General features: G+C 40.1%; 1 pseudogene; it reads left to right on the forward strand.

Annotated features, from left to right (window-relative positions):
* Positions 1-3,279: 3,279 nt before the first annotated feature.
* Positions 3,280-4,043, forward strand: LOC146545343 (uncharacterized; annotated as a pseudogene).
* The last annotated feature ends 7,234 nt before the right edge of the window (positions 4,044-11,277 follow it).

Raw genomic sequence — 11,277 nt, forward strand, 5'->3', positions numbered from 1 at the left:
ACAACAAATTAAGCTGGAATAACTTTGTCCCAGAGCTTGAATAGCATTATTTTGTATTCTGGCAATCAAAGAACAGGCAGTAACATTGGTGACAAGTGACATCATTAAGATAGATTTAAAAGCAATTTTCAGTGGAAGTAGAAGAGGAGGGAGTAAGGGATTATTAGCAGAGATTAATCACATATAGATGTTGTGCTGTCTCTGATTTGGGCCCAGAACTGTACTTATATATATGTATGTGATAAACAAATCTTAAGCTGAAAGCTGTAATGTGATTTCTCAGAACATGCTTTGATGTTAGATACAAGCTGAAAAATAATCTTCACTTGTAAATCTGTGTCACTGAATTTATCAAAAAAAATGTGCACTGAAATAAGAAGGCTTAAATTTAAAAATAAGAATCATAAAAGAGAAAAAAGAAAATAAAGAGAGGCTATTTCTTCATACTTTTCTGCCCTCAATGTTCAATTATCCACAAAATTTGTTCTTGCATTAATTCAGTTTTCCTGACCTATCAGTAGGGAAGTATCACACAAAGTTTGAACAAATGGGATAAAAAAAATTTACTGCTTTTTTTTTTTTGTACTTGGTAGAGAATCAAAGTGAAGAAAAGCCAATCAAGAAAATTGCTGCAGAAAGAGAAAGTAACAAGATGACATTGCATTACCTATCTTTACTCCTGCAATCTTATCACTCCCCAAACTCTGCACCTGCAAAATTTTGTTATGCTACAAGTAGTATGAATGGGTTCACTAGACTTATCCTAAGGCAGCCTCCTAGTCCTTTAGGGGGCTTTTCTGTTGAACTTTATAAGAATTATACTGAATGTTCTGTTTTCTAAGCCTCTGTGAACACCGAGCTTGTTTTTTCTTCTCCGCTTTTGAGAGAGTTGGAACTTACTGTTGCATCAAGTCAAAACTGGACAGAAACTTCAACAATCAGAAAAATAAGGGCCCAAATAATCAGTGAGTTTTTGAAAATTTGTCCTCAGAACTACAATGAAGACAGCTTAAAAATTAGCATGATAAAATATTACACCATCCAAGAGAGGAAGATGTTTATCTACAGAAGCTTCATATACTTTTTTTTTTTTTTTAATGTAGATTTATTGGTACAAAAACTATTTTTAATAGATAATTGATTTGTCAACAGATGACCTATTTTCCCTTCCATCATAAAATTAAAAAACTCCACACTATTAACTGTCACCTCTGACCTACCTGCTTGTTTCCTCTTTTATTTAACAAACATCGTTTTGCTGACAGTATTTGATGTGCAACATCAGCCAGCACATCAGTTTTGCAGATAGGTTTGCAGAAACTGCACCAGTTTTGCAGATAGGTTCCACTATCAACTCTTTGCATACCAGTGTTTTTTTATCCACTGCCCTTTCCAGACTATATACAGGCAAAGCTCCCTATAAAGCAATCCATGGCGGATTAGATAACCCACAAAGTACATAATTATCACCATAAACCTTTCGGAATGCATCACGTATTTTTATTGCCTGCCATTTCCAAGTTATGACTGTACTGCAGGAAATTTTCAATCTAACTAGCTTCCTTACAGTTGCTCTATTCTGGCTCTTTTAATTATGACAGTCAGCAAGGGGAAGGCACTAGGTTAAAATGCTTCCAGTTGAAATGAAGATAATTTAAATGCAGCATTTAAACTATTAAAAAAATTAATTCATTTGAACACAGTTGCAATGAAATGAGCCTCCTGGAATTAGTCATAACCAGAAATTGGCAAGCAGTTTACGCTAAAAACATTCAATTAGCTGCTGGGATTTAACAACAAAAGGTTTGGACAGTGACTTTGTTGTCTTTCTGATTAATGTTATTAACTCTTTTGCTTGAATGTCCCTGTTGATTTGTTTCTTCAGACATTGTTCTTTCCATCTGGGAGACACAGGAGAAGTCTTCTAGTAGTACAATTCTAGGATCTGCAGATGACTCCAAGTTGGGAGAGAGTGTTGATCTGTTCGAAGAGTAGAAAGGCACTACAGAGGGACCTGGATAGACCGGGCCAAGATAAACAGTATAAGTATCAATAAGGCCAAGTGTCAGGTCCTGCATTTTGGTCACAACAACCCCAGGCAACCCTACAGGCTTGGGAGGAGTGGCTGGAAAGCTGTCTGACAGAAAGGGATCTCAGTGTTCTGATGGACAGTCAGCTGAATACGAGCCAGCAGTGTGTCTGGGTGGCCAAGAAGGCCTATGGCATCCTGGCTTGTATCAGGAATGGTGTGGTGAGCTGGATTAGGGAAGTAATCCTGTCCCTGAACTCGGCACTGGTGAGTCCTCACCTCAAGTACTGTGCTCCGTTTTGGGCACCTCAATACAGAAAGGACACGGAGGTGCTGGAGCAGGTCCAAAGAAGGGCAACAAGGCTGGTGAAGGGCTTGGAGAATATGCCCTATGAGGAGAGATTGAAGGAACTGGGGCTGTTCAGTCTGGGGAAGAAGAGGCTGAAGGGAGACATTATTGCTCTCTTCCAATACTTGAAAGGTGATTGCAGCGAGAGTGGAGTTGGTCTCTTCTCACTGGTGACAGGTGACAGGACGAGGGGAAATGGCTTCAAGTTGCAAGGGTAAGTTTAGGTTGGATATCAGGAAACACTTCTTTACAGAAAGGTGGTTAAGCACTGGAATAGGCTCCCCAGGGAGGTGATTGAGTCACCATCCCTGGATATGTTTAAAAATCATTTGGATGTGGTGCTCAGGGACATGATTTAGCAGAGGGTTGTTAGATTTAGGGTAGTATGGTTAGGTTGCAGTTGGACTTGATGATCTTTAAGGTCTTTTCCAACCTGAGAAATTCTATGATTCGATGATTCGATGGATGGGAGAAAGCGGAGCTAGGATGAGAAGGTGGGATTTGGGTGTAGGGTCCCCATGCCCTAAGATGGGTGCATGAAAGCCTTCCTTCATGCAGGGGAGCCATGTTGCTCCAAATCTAGATGACAATCCCATTTATAATGTTTTGTGGATGAATAGCAGAGCATGCTTCTTGTATTTAAATCTGCTAGGCTGAAAGTGCTGCTGATGGGAAATCAAAGTGGAGCTGAAGCTGAAGTTAGCAGAAAAGCACAGTATATCTGGCTATTATTCATAGTCTTTCATGAAAGGAGGTTTCTAAAACCTTCCAGCTACTGCTGTGTTAGCTTCCTGCTTTGTCAGGTGGCACATGGAGGAATTTTCTGAGCTTTGACCCTCTGCCTCGACGAGAGCCAAATCTAAAAATCCCCCAGGGAATCCGCCAGGGCATACTGGGAATCATGACCAGTGCGGGGGAAAGTCATCATAACATCACAGGGCACAGCATGACATCAGTCTTTGTCAAGTCGCATTGGCAGCCTCCCCCAGCTCTGACACGTGGAGTGGCCACTCCATGCTGGTGGTCACTGCTGGAACTCTGCTCTGGGTGACAGCCACTTGTGTGTTGAGATTGTTCTTTGAGAGAGAACAGGATAAAGCTCAGCCTGATTATCTGATTATCTATTGCTCTGACCATGTCTCCATTTCCTGGATATGGCCCTATCTGTGCCAGCTGTCTCAGCTGGGTCTGGAATTGGGACAGAAGGCTGGTCCTTCAAATAGTTGCAAAGAGCAGCATCCAGTGGAGACCAAGAGCCAGACTTCTACTTGGCCCTGCTGGTTTGGCCTGACCTCCTGCCCCATCAGGATTGAGGACAGGAAGAAAAAGCAGGTCCTTCCTTGGGAGCAGCATACAGAGGAGACCAAGAGCCTGACCTCACACTGGCCCTGCTGACTTGGCCCTATCCAATGCTGCAAATGGGTCAGATACAGGGGGAGAAAGGTTGTGGTTCCAAAGGGCCCAAATCAACAGTCCCCGGGCACCGAGCAGAAGGCCTACAGCTTGCATGGCATCCTGGGCCACCTTCACAACAACCCTGCCCAAGGAGGGATAACCTGGATCCTCATAAAGGCTTTGACACACATTTGCATTCACTGCCTGCTGAGGATTGCCTGTGGCCTCTGGAAAAAAGTAAGAAGAGCTCAGGGAAAGATGAGCGATTAAGATGCATCACGCAGGGAGAGTACTGTAGCTGAGGAGCAGGGGAACATAAAGGCCATATTCTTGAAGACTTCCAAGGAAAGCAACCCAGAGGTCCATTAGCTCTCCCCAAGGACTTGCCCAGCCACAGGGCTGTCGCACAGTGGGAGATCCCTGTGTAACAAAGGGCCTGCAGAGATGGTATGAGCTCCACGGGCTGCCCTGAGCAGTCCTGCGAGGCTGAAAATGCTCTGTGCAAATTGGAGCCCTGCAGGGCGATGCTCTGCAAAATGGGCCTGCATTCCTTTCACTGTGCCCATGCTCTGTCACTTCCAGAGAACAGGACCAGCGGCTTCAGCTTCCTCTGAAACAGTACCAGGAAAAGGATGTCGAAATTGCTTCCAGCCTGCTCTACCTGATTAAGGATTAGATAAAACTGTTGGAGAGTATCACCTGCAAGTGCTCAGCACCCAGCAGTGCAGGAAGATGGTGCATAGCACAGAAGTGAGGAAGAATCCCTCTGCAGACTCCATGGGGGGGAGGGGGGAGACAAAGACGATGACAGCTCATCAGGAGGATGCAGTCCTGTGGCACATGGAGGTTGATTTGTCTCTTTGCATGGACTCGTCTTCTAGCAACCAGTATCTAGCAGACAGTAGATACTAGCAGAATTCTAATTCTAATTTGAATTCAATTCTATATGAAATTGGTACAAGTTTTGAGTAACAAACAGAACATAGCTGTGCTTCCTGATGTCAACTGGAGGACTCCAACAAAATCTGATATCATAAATCAGTTTCCGGCTTTCCACAAGCACTGATTATTATGAAGCAAACATGCCTATAGCCCAGTGCCCATTCCATTCCTTCAGGCACTACAAGTTTGCTGCTTCCTAGATGCAGCTTCCATAGGGCTGGTGATGAAGAATAACGGGGCTTTACAAGAAAGATGGATCTGCCTTATTGCTTGTGATCTGAGTAAAGGAAGCTCACATAAGGAGAGTAAAAGAAACTGTTCCTCTCCCATTTCCTGTTACAGACATCAGCACACTGATCACTCTATACATGAAGATGCAATTTATCCACTGATAGCTTTTGTTCTTATTATAACCAGTTTGGTTGGGAACGTGAGGAGGACAAGTGCTTGACCAGCAGCATGGAAAACCTGAATCAGGCAATCTCCATAGTCATGTCAGAAATCTGTGTCTAATCTCAACTCTGCATTTATTTATTTCAACCATCTTCTTCTCACACATACATAAGAAATTGTAAATATTGATTAATATATTAACTTGAATTTAGCAGGAAAAAAATATCTGTATGCTTTGTTTTCTTTAAATCAGTTTTATTGCTTGGTAAATCCCCTTCAGTATATACCTTTCCATTTCGACTAAATGCTTCAGCTAATCAATTCCAGTGTATACATTTTGCTTCATGTATCACAAAGTAATAAATATCACTGATTAAACATTAAAGGAGTATGAGGTAGCAACTTGTGTTCCTAGTGACCTGAATAGATAAAAGAGTCTCTCTCCATTCCCTCTTTGGAAGCCAGCATATTGCTGCAGGGAAACCTCTGCAGCCCTTTGGAAACAACAGCCCACACAGCATCAAGTGGCTGTCTAGAAGACTGAAGTTGTCTGCTACGCATTGTTTCTGTCCTTGCAGTTTGTTTGGACATCAATAAAAGGGCAAAAAGCTGATATAGAAATGCTTGGAAACCTGAGCTACTGCAGATCTGCTCCAGCTTGTGCTTATAGAGAAAACAAATGATGTCCCCTGCTTTCCTGCCAAGGAGGAAGCTGAAGTCAAAAGTGTAGAGCCTGGGGGGAAATCTTACTTCTTATAACCTATGCCACATAAAGTAAAAGCTCCCTTTGGGTCTGTCCAGGAATGGATAAGAGGGACTTTGAGAGACTGCCTCTCTTCAGTGCTCAGCATACTTCTTCTGCCTGCCTGGGTTGCCAGGAAGTAACTGAAAGAGGCTTGAGATCATTTCCTTCAGTCCCAGGAAAGGAACGTCATTTACATCACATTCAGGGACCACTGCTCCAGCCTTACTGTTTAGAGGACAGACACAGGAAGAGGTTCCCATTTCTGTCAGAGTAGAACGTAAACATAATTTGGAGCTGACAACATGGTTAGGGACCTTTTCCTTTATCGCATGTCAGCTGAGCTCTCTATAGGTAGAGTTTTATTATTTGAGAGAGTATCAGTTCCCTTTTACTCCAATAAGATATTGTCTGGAAAAAATAAAAAGTCAATATGAACTAACCAAGAAACTGAATTTGTTCTACATTGTGTACTTGTTCACAGATACACTGCATCAACACAGAGACAATGATACAAAGCACAAATCCAGTAAGGCTTGAAAAGAATAAATGTTAAAGAATTCTGTTTATCCTTGCTAGGAAAATTTGCTCTGAAATCCTTCCAAGTTTGCACTCCACAGGATATTTATTTAAAAGGGAGGGGAAGGAAAACAATAGACCTAAGTGAAAAAAATCCATCAAAAAGTGTCATTTCTCTGCCAGGTGCAACAGATAATAACACTGCTGGAGCAGAATGCCATTTAGGCTGATGGATGAGAGGAGCTGACAGCTTGCGTAGATAGGAGGGGGCAAGATGTTGGATATAATGTCAAACAATAAATCTATACATCCTTATTTTGCTCAAACACAACTCTATTGCAAATGATACAGTCCATCACTGCTTCTCATACTAACATTTTCATCTTTGAGTATGAAGTAACATTAAGAAGAGTTTAGGAAGTGCTGCTATACACACAAACAGAGATGAGGTATTCCTATTTGAAAAACTTCTGATCCTATTTGTCCCACTCTAACTTTTATATCGCCAAGGACCCAGCTGTCAGCAAGGATTATATTGAGTGAGATGGCAGGATATGGCACTTGTCAGTCTGTTAAGTGAACATATTAAGTTCACTGGGAAGAATGTTAATACACTACAGAACTTGGGAAACTGAGGCACTGCTAAGAAACAGTCACTGTGTCATTCTTTGGCACTACTGAGGAATCTTGTGAGATGAAAAGGAATAATGTGATGCTGCAAGGTGAATATACAAATGTTTAATGTCGGAAGAAGTGTTGCGCTGCATTTTTATTTCTTTGTAGAACTACTGTAAACACGGCAAGATTCACAAATAGCTGTGGGATTTTATTATTGTTATTACTGTTTTAAACCAAGTCAGTAGATAGAGAAAATGAGCAAGCTGTTGGATACACAAACCCTTAAGGAAATTTCAGACTTTCCTTTAGACAATCATGGCTGTGACAGTATTACTGAACGTCACAGCTGTCAGAACCTTTTTCAGTTGTGTATCATAGAAACATTGAGTAAAGGCAGAAAAAAAATCAGCTGTACATTACACAGAGAAAATCTATGGAAAAAAAAGGCATAGTGATCTGTCAAAGTTACTCAACAGGGCAAGAAAGGAAACCAAGAGCCACAATGCCTTCTCCAGTATTAGATATACTGAACCATCTTGTGACTGTATGGCTTTCTTCCTCCTTTTAACCCTTCCTTAAAATTTTGGAATTGACAAAGAAGAAATGATCTCGACTTCACTCACATGAATATTGCAAGACCTTTTTGAAGAGCAATAACACATCTACTGAAATCACACAGAAGGCTTTAAGTGCTTGGAATAATAATTGTATTTCCACTGACAGCTTACTTAAGGGAGTTTCATTTCAAGCAGAATTGCCAGAGCCTCTTCAGATGGGTTGTTATGAATACCTCTGTATCCAGATCCCATTTTCAAAGAGGATCTGAAGCAGGAAATTGAGCTGGGTTGGTTTCTTCATAGTTAGAAGACAGTTGATGAACAACACTGCTAAAAACAGTTATTTCTTTAGGTTGTTCTGCTCGGTATCTAGTGACATGTTACTTAAGAACCACAATATCATGAAACCACGACTCTTTGAAAAAATTCCATAAGGCACTGAATAGAGATAATTTTCACTCTTTCTTAATAATTTCTTAATAATTCTGTTACCACAAACTTTAGATTAAACGTTCATTTTACACACCTTTGCCCTCCTACTGCACGACTTCAGATTGAAATAAAAACTGCTTTTGATTGCTCTGACTGTAGTAAAATTTTCTTTCAAATTCCTTCACTCCTCATATAGAAAATTTTACACAGCATATCTGCAGTTGGAAATATGGAAAAAACTTGGAAGTAAATCTGAACTGATGCCAGTATTTTTATATTGCCATCATTCAAAAACAAATGTATTTGAACACTTTCAACTTCTAGCTTGTGCAAAATTTCATAAACTTTTCTTTTTAAACCTCTTAAAAAGTTACTCATTAATAGCAAAATTTCTAGTAAATGTCATGAATACTCTCTCTTCTGCAGTGCAAGTTTATTACATCCTAAACATAGATTTTATGTATAGCATTGGATTTGTAAAACGAAGAGGCAGAAGTAACATTATTCCTTCCAGTGCTCCATGATCCTACTCTACCATACACCATCTCTTGACGACTGTGAGCCATGCCCAGCCAATCAGGGCCTGAAAAGTAGCCTTCACAGTAGCCAAATAGTGATGTTGTTGTCAAATTCCCATTTAAGCTTTTAATATAGTTATTATGTGCTTCCAAAGATGGCATCTTCCAGGCATTTGCAAAGGAACTAAGAACACAACTTCCACATGTTTGAAGTCACTTTGAAAGCCCAAACAGGAGTTCTGGATTTCAGACAAGGCAAATATTCCTCATAGGATACATTAACTCCCCTAGCCTTCAGTGGCACCTAGTGGAGAAAAACAGCCTTCTTCCAACCTCTCTGAAGGAATCAAAGTGGATTTGCTATACGGAAAAAAAAAAAAAAAGCTGCTGGTACAGAGCAGAATTGTCATTTAATGACAGCATGAGTCTGTTCTCCTGAGAAAGGACTGCCATTCACAAAAAAGTGCAAGAGTTGCCATACGTGTTGGCAGGAAAAGAACTAAATGAAGCTTTAGTGAAAATACAGCAATGATGAAAAAAATAGGCAGGGTACAAATGTGACAGGGAAGGGTAAATCTCACCTGGGTGAAAATGGGATCACTGAACATTTCTTACAGAAGGCATATAAGGAAGTACATACAAGGCTTTGTGTTTCTCTCTCCCTCTCTCTCTTTTTCAAACCAATGCAAGCTCTCAGTTGCCTCAATTTATTTAAAAATTCAAATTTAAAAAAGCCTTTCCCTACCCTGCCAACTATATTCCTGTAACTTAGTAATTCAGGTGAGATTCTGTCCTTTCATGTAAAAATATAAACCCAGCTTCCTGGCCTCTCCATGTCAACTTCTTTGTGTGTTATTGCAGAGTCTGTTTGCAAATGCTCCTTGTTGCTTCAGCTACTGTTTAGGAATGGGACCTTGCTTTTAAGTTTCTATTCCTTTTCCCTTCCCTTATCCCCATCAGCAGTCAGAGTTCCTAACTGATGATCTCATGAATTTAACATCTCTCATTTATGTCTGTTTTGGTGGGGGGGGGGTTGTTTGTTTGTTTTTTGTTGTTTTTTTTTCCATCTAGTCTTGTCCAATTTTTTGTCTGAGGAAAAGACCACAGCCTCTATCAAAGTAGTAGCACTGATAGGTACTGATAGGGCTTGCAGATATCTTTGCATTTCTTACAATGATAGATCTACCCTGTAAAGCTCAGCTGTCTACAACATCAGTGCTACACCACCTGTTTTAAGTCTGCTTGCATGTATGAGATGGAGTTATTTTTAATTTTTCCTTCAAGCAGTTACAGCGCTGATCCAGATTGACTACACCTGAACTTCTAAATCTTAATGGAGTTTCACCGTCTCCTTTTCTTTTTCCTCTCTTTCTTTCTTTCTTTCTTTCTTTTTTTTGTGTGTGTGTGTTTTTGAGGATTATTCATGTGTTTTAACAATAAGTCTCTGTAGCCAGAATGTCTCCTTCCTTGCATCACTCTTTCATTATCTTTCCATGAAAGTCTTGCTATACCACTGCTGTAGTCCACCCTTCTCATTTTCGTGCTTACATCTTCCTTCTGTTTTTCTTGTTATGTCATCTCTGTACAGCTGAGAAAAAAAAAACTCCTAGCAGAACAATCCACTAACAGGTACTTTCTCACTTCCTAATGCTCCACAATCAGAAACTGGACTGTTTCTTTCAAAAGAAATATGCACTGTTCATTTTTCTGTTCACATATCTTTGGCAGTTTTCATGCAAAGAACACACTTAATGCTGAAATATAGGGCAGACTTTAAAAACATTACTTTTCTGCCTGTCCTGTGATTATAATCTGTTCTTACGCATTTGTTTTGATTCACCTCCAAATTCCAAGAGCAATGGCTCGAGTTTGTGGTAACTTTGCTGGGTAGGTAATTTGCTTGTTTGTTCTACATATCCTGACCTTTTGTCTGGTTTGGTATGCATTCACACAACAGTACTGAGGCCAAAGGACAGAAGGAATCCAGACAGACAATTTATCAATAGTTGCAGCTGTATTCTGATGTGCTACCACATTTCCCGCAGTACAGATTAGCAGTACAGTCTGCAGTACAGCTTGTCATTAGAGTGCCAAATACATCACTGCTAGAATCTGCTTTTAGCATTAATCCTATGATATTGCTCATATTTACCACTTCTGTTGTTACATATAGTAAAACAAAGGAGAGATTGTTAAGAGTGCCTTAATTACTATAAAGTTACACTAACAGAAAATTGACCATTGCTTATTAGACAGGTCCAAACATTAGCTTGTTAGAGCCAGCTAACATTTTTAAAGGTTAGTGCTTAATAATAGGTTCCTGTCTGGATGTTTAAGTGGTTAAATATAAGCCTTAATGTACATATTTGAGGAAGACATCAAAAGTTGATATTTCTCACACTCAGTCTGCTTTGAGAAGTCAACCTATGCACAGCATCAAAGATAACAAACAAGACAGAATATTGTTAACAGGACATTACAAATTCAATGATTTCCTCTCAAAAAATCACTCAGTCTAGAGAAGGTGGTAAGAAAACAAAAGTTACCATCATAATTAAGCACAAAGGACCAAATGAGGGACCCACAGAATAAGAACGACTCACATTGACTTTATTTCATACTGCAGTGGGTCATGACTGACATTTTTATTGTACATCTACAGGCTTGTTCTCTACACTGAATTTTAAATGAAAAATCTGAATTTCCTGAGACCTCTTATTTCCTGACAAATGGTCCTTCTTATGCAGTGCTTTGACATGTATTATATCTGCATGTGAATATTA

The sequence above is a fragment of the Meleagris gallopavo genome, chromosome 1 (genome assembly GCF_905368555.1).
Source record: "Meleagris gallopavo chromosome 1, MGAL_WU_HG_1.1, whole genome shotgun sequence".
In the NCBI taxonomy this organism is placed as follows: domain Eukaryota; kingdom Metazoa; phylum Chordata; class Aves; order Galliformes; family Phasianidae; genus Meleagris; species Meleagris gallopavo.